The 6,187-nt window shown below is 43.4% G+C and overlaps 1 long non-coding RNA gene across 1 annotated transcript; it reads right to left on the bottom strand.

Moving 5' to 3' along the window:
- Nucleotides 1-103: 103 nt before the first annotated feature.
- LOC309341438 lies at nucleotides 104-4,964 on the bottom strand. Its single transcript, XR_014156340.1, has 2 exons — nucleotides 2,960-4,964; nucleotides 104-2,341 (listed from the first exon to the last, which is right to left on the bottom strand). It is a non-coding gene; the product is annotated as an uncharacterized lncRNA (long non-coding RNA).
- Nucleotides 4,965-6,187: the final 1,223 nt, after the last annotated feature.

Below are 6,187 nucleotides of genomic sequence, written 5' to 3'. Positions count from 1 at the left end.
ATTTTGTTCTATTGCAGCATAGATTTGTAGTATTCAAACAGTGTTCAGCTGCCTTTTTGTTGAGTAAAATTCTGCACCATGTATCTTCCATTTTTTTTAAAAAAAATGTAACCTGGAACTGGTATATATATGATCCACTGAGAGGGTGTGAAACATTTGAGCATGTTTTCTTGGTCTTGGGTTCCTTTGTATTAAATTAACGTTGCTCTGAGGCTCATTTCTTAATGCAGTCTGCATAAAACAATGCTGCCTTGTACTTGCTTTGAGGTCCCACTTACACATCAAGGTTGTTCCTTCCATGATAAATGAAGATGCAAGGGAATTGCGCAGATATATATATGCACTTTTCAGGAAGTCCAGTTACAGGAATTGTGGCAGAACAGGGGCAAATGAGTTGTATGAACAAACATTTAGGCTGAAGTTCAGCATACAGTCAGGTAATATTGAATGTATGTTTAGAACCATTGCTGAATCACCCTTATCTAATGCTCTTTGGGATGATTAGTTGGCATGTTGACTTTTGAGGACCATGTTTATGAATGAAATTACGCACCATTTTTATAACTCTTTAATTAGTAGTTGGGAGAAAGCCCTGCTTTCCCTGAGGATGGCTCAGCTAACCTTTTGGTATTATGCACTCAAAATTTACACTTCCCTTTTAAAATTGCCATTTTATTAAATATCCTTTAATAAGGATTCCTTATCGAACCTTCTTGAGGGTTGTCCCCCACCCCACCCTTAAATTTAAGGGAGATCTTGGAGAGAGGACATCATGAAAGGAACACAGACACACTGGTAGCTGATTTTCCTTGCACAGGTGTGCAAAAGCTGTGCACATGCTCAAATGTTTGCCCTGGGCACTTTTGCTTGCAGTCAGAAATTGGGCAGATGCCTTGCACATTTTCATGCAGCAAATCATGAGACCTATATGTCCAAAGTGTTCAAAATATTTTGCCATAGCAAATGGAATGCAGTGTATGGCTCTTCCCTGAAATGTGTGTTCGTGCATTGACAATGCCAGACTATCAGTGTAAGGGGGGGAAATACGAGTTAGATTTGCTGTTCATAATATACAATGTATAGATTAGAGTTTAAAATGGATCTAATCCATATATAAAACTGTGTGACTTTTTTCTAAGCAACCAGGAATTAACATCTGCAATGAGGTTTTTCACTGTGAACAAAGTGATAGTGATGGTTGTCACCAACTGTTGAGGAAACACATATTGATGCAGAGGCATTAAGAAAATAACTTGGTGAAGGAATTTTCAACACGCTTTCCCCTCTTCTTCCCCCTCCCCTTCTTAGCATCTTTTGTGTTGTAAAATTAAGCTACAGTTAAGAACACCTATTATTTTGGATAACATTCATTGGCTAACAATAAAGAGACTACAGTTCATTCTTCTGAGATCCATTGTTGTTATTTAATCTCATCTTTCCCGAGCAAAATTGTTAGGGTTTGCTGAAAAAAATAAATCACAATTTGCTTAAGACTAGTGAATGGATGTCTGGAACACAGATGACAAATCTTGTAATGGGAATTCATTTAAAATGTAAGCAGAAATGACACTCCTATGGAGGGAGGGGGCACTAACTGCTCACTACAGATACAAGGAAAAAGGGTGATTGCAGATTCGAAAAAGAGGAATCACTGGCACAGAATTGCTGTTGAGGACGAAGAGCTTATTTAGGCAGCAGGTGTTCATATGACAAGAATTGAGTTTTTTTCCTTGATGTATGCTCCATGTATGTGACATGGAGTTGCATGAGTAGCATAAGATCTCACTGCTAGCATCACACACAGATTTGAGAGGGAGCTCATTTGAACATCATTGACTTAATGTTGCATATAAAATGGGACTTCACTTGTTCGTGTTTTTTTAAGCTGTGTAATTTGAGAAATCAAGAATGCCCAAAATATTTTTTCCTTTTCATATATGCAAGCCGGTCTGGAACATAGGAAGTTGCCTTCTACTTACTCTGACCATTGGTCCATCCTGTTCAGTATTTTCTACACTGGCTTTGCAGAGCACTGTCCTAGTTGGAGATTGAACTTGGAACCTTCTGCATGCAAAGCAGATGCTCTGTCACTGATCCGTGTTCTGTCTCATGCTCGTCTGTTTTGTAATACATCAACAGTTCTCAAGTCCTTGCAGTCCGAGTGCACAAATTAAAGCCATTCACCATAGTTGTGACTTGATTCTGTTCCCCAGGTAGTGTACAGGAGGACTCCAAAATAGAACTTTTCCACTGCCTAGGAGATGCAAGGGGAGCACAGGATGTAAAGCTGAATACTGGGAAGTTCCCTAAGGCTGCTCCAGTCCCATCCCCGCCCCCCTTGCTTGTGTGCTGGTCCCGTGGGCTAACAGAGAGGCGAGGTCCGAGTCCAGTCCAAGGTCGAAGGTGCAATATGGAGGCACTCCATAACAGCTGGAGCTGGGTGCAGGGCAGGGAGTCGGGTGAGGTCAGGAGCTCCGGCAGGAAAGCAGGACAGGGTTCAGGCAGGAACTGACAACCAACGATGTTGCTGCCGCAACTTGGGACTGGGGCTGGCTGGGACTGGGGCTTATCTGCCCCTAGGCACACGGCGGCCCCGATCCTCAGGTGACTCGCCTCTCCTGGCCTGGAGGCGAGCACTCCTCCTCCGGGAACTTAGTTCCCTCTGCCTCTCTGCCCTGAGCTTCTGCAGCTCAGGAGAGGCTGGAGGGTTACCTGACCCAGAGGCAACCTCAGCTTCCCCTGACGGGGCTGAGAGTGGAGCACCTGCAGGCAATGGGTCCTCCATCACCTCAGGAGCCAGAGCAGACTCAGCTGGTGCCTGCACCTGAGGATCCAGCACAGGTGAAGACCCTTCAGGCTCAAGCCCCAGCCCCGGCTCAGCTGGTTCTGGAGGTGGGGAATCCTGTGCAGGCTGGGATTCTTCAGGTTCAGCATCCGAATCCGAATCCCAGGCCATCACAGCTTGTTTGCAGAACAAGCAGTCCATTTGGCTGTCCTGCACTGATCATTGAGCTAGCCAAGGCATTGGCTTTTATAGCTGAGACTCATCTTGGATTCATTGTAGTTCACTGCCAGGGTCCCGGCTGGTGGCCAGCAGTAGCAAGGCAACTATTTGGCTCAGTCATTGGACAAGAGAGAAGAAATAAATGAGGCTGAGGATGATGATGATGATGATGATGGAGGTTGTAGCACTAGACTAGATTTTCCACAGACCATCTTCAAACAGAAAATCACTACACATACAAAACAGGCATGCATACATTTCTATGGCCCTTTGTGCAATGTATTTGTTGTTTATCATTGTGGACTGTTGTGTGTAGGTTTTCGTTGTTCAGATCCTGGCTCCTCAACCATGCACTGCATTTCACACACGTTTTCCACCTAATGGGATAAGATGCATGTTCTCTGCCTCCCCCTTTTCTCGCCGAAATAAAATCAAGGTAAGGCTGAAGAAACGTCCAATGTATATTTTATGTTCTGAGTTTCAGAAGCCCTTTTTTTGGGCAGAATAAATATTCTGAATCCACCAGGCTCTTTCCTACTGTTAATGTGACTTTTCCACCTCAAAATATAAAGATGACTTCTCCCACTGTTCCCAGGGGGAAGCAAAAAAAGAGGGCAGGTGATGTCAATTCATTACCAGAAGACAAGAGGTGAAATAAAATGATTTCTTCATAAAACAACGCTGATTTTCTGTTTTGCCTGGTGTGTGCAGTTGGTTACTCGTAGTTGCTTTGCTGGACAGGGATATGTAAAATAACCTGTGGGCAAAACATACATCCCACTCCATTTTCAGTCCTGCCGGCTCTGTGTTGGACCTGTGTTCTGTTTTCCCTTGGGGGCCATTTCTTGCAGTGTGGATGTGCTTTCACAAAGCCTTATTGAAAGCAGCAGGGCTCGGCTTTGTCTTCAGTGCACCCCTTTTATCTCCATAATGATGCCCACCCCATGCATCATTTGTCTTCTTTTTTTGCCATCGTACAGAGATGCACCTGCTTTTCAGTCCACAGGATGCCTTGTTGCAACACTCGGCATCCATTACATCAGTTTTAAGCCCTCAACATATAGTAGGTCTTTCAGGAGAGAGACATTAAAGTGAAGATGCAATATGCACCTCTCTATGCGTAATATAAATATAACCATGCTTTCCACCTATTAAAGTATGCACAGTCCACCTTTTGTGCTAGCAGTGTTTCCATACAGCTGCTGCAGTGTTTAAGAGGAAACACAGCAAACGATAACCAGCAGATATTCAGCCCCACCACTAAGGAGGAAAAATCCTTTTCATATTCAGGAGGTCTCCAATGTGTTGCTTCCACGTGCCAGGATACTAGCGTTAAGAGACTGTGGCTCTTCAAAATGCCGTTTTAAAATCACTTTTCATAAGGCCTTTAGGAAAGCAGACGTATTCTTATAGAGCTGTGTCCAAGAGATGTTGTGCAGGCAAAATGGAGCTCTGGACAGGGCACAGCGATGTGTACATTGGTATGACTGATAGGGTGCTGATGTCATGAACTAGCACCAGAAGCTGGTATATCTTGGTGCCCCTTTACCAGCCAATTGCTGCCATCAACAGAAACAGCAGAGCTTTTCAGAAACGGGGCAGAGTCGACAATGATCTGATTGTCAAACTGAACTTTTTTTTAGGCAATAAGGCAAGTGGAAAACAAAAGGGTGAGTACTAAAAGAATAGTTATGGAAGGCCTCAAAACTTACCAGTGGATATTTCCAAGACTGTCATATTTAGCTTTTTGCCTGTCCATAGCTTGATCAGTGTTTTTGTTGCATTTATAAGGTTCAAGGTACAATCTGTGTTCTGCCTTTTTAAAAAAAGGGTTTTGAAAACTGGAAAATACCCCGAATAACCACTGTCAGCATACCAAACTGCTAGCTAACCTTCGAGGCACTTTAAATATTTGGCAAGGATAGTCAACTGTTGGTATGTATGCTAGCATAGCACCCTATTCAGGCCCACCCCACCCCCAAATCCCCACTGGCCCTGCTGCCAACTGTTGCACATTGAGGTCAAAGTGATTGGTCTTTGAGCGTGTTTAAACTCCTCTCTGCAACAGAGTTTTCTGCATCACTGGGGCCCTGATCTTCGGGAGGCTTCTAAGTGCATTTTCCTGAATGCTTGAAGAATCCCCTTTGAGACCTTTGGATTCAACTCACAAAGGTTAGAGGTGAAGCTGGTGCATCCTTTAAACATGCGAGTAGGGCTTATGGTAGCTCCTTGCGCTCACTAGGCTAGTCAAAGCGTAGGAGAGCCTTCCAAAAGTCACACTTTTATTGTTAGTAGTATTGCTGATGTTTGGCTGCATGCCAAGTCAATGCACATTTTAGCTGGAATGCAGTGTCAATTTATGAGCTCTGACACCCTCTTGATTTCAACGGGACGCCCAAGTGCATGCAGAGTTGCCACTGCTGCCAGATAGGCCTCAGAGTCTGAACCTCTTCACACTTCTTTTGAAAAGCAAATTTTGAACTTATTTTGGAAACAACCCATCTCTTTTCATTCTAGGCGCTTCTGCAGCTATAAATGTGGTGGGTGTGGCTCTTTTCTGGTTCCTTATTTAATTTGCTTTTTCTGTGTCTTTGTGCAGGTTACAAAAGTACGATCTCTTGCAACCCTTAGGATAGATACTTATTCAGGAACAGCAGAAGAACTGGAGGTCTATCCAGGCCTGCCTCTGTGCTTCTGTTATTCGGGAAAGTTTACAATCCTTTAAACACACAAGAGGTACAAAGTATATGTCAACTTTCTTGATGGACAGCAACTCATGCTTTGGAGATCTCTTGGTTCAGTTCTCGTAACTGGATTTTTTCCTAAGTGTTGGATCGGGGGCATGTCCCCCCCCCCCCAAAAAAAAATATGGCTGTGACTATTTCCTCAAAGGCCGAAGAATCAGAACCTTTGTTTACTATGCAGCTACAATGGAAATCAATATAGCAGATGGCAAGCTGTTCTTTAAAAGTGGGATCTTTTAAATATTCTCTGCATGAACCGTGGCAGAATCAGAAATGTAAAAGTAACTGCTGTTTCTCTTGCCTTTACATTATTCATTTTTACACATTTTATATTAAGCCTTGATGGCATATAAAAACCTAAACCAACATAATTTGTCACAGGCAAGTGAATCTTTTCAGAGTTTTCCTCTTAAGGTGCTACAGCCGATTGATTCCCCTC

The sequence above is a fragment of the Podarcis erhardii genome (genome assembly GCF_964252035.2).
Source record: "Podarcis erhardii genome assembly, chromosome: 4".
Classification (NCBI taxonomy): Eukaryota; Metazoa; Chordata; class Lepidosauria; order Squamata; family Lacertidae; genus Podarcis; species Podarcis erhardii.
Note: the sequence above shows the minus strand (reverse complement) of the source record. Positions and strands in the feature narration are given on the sequence as shown.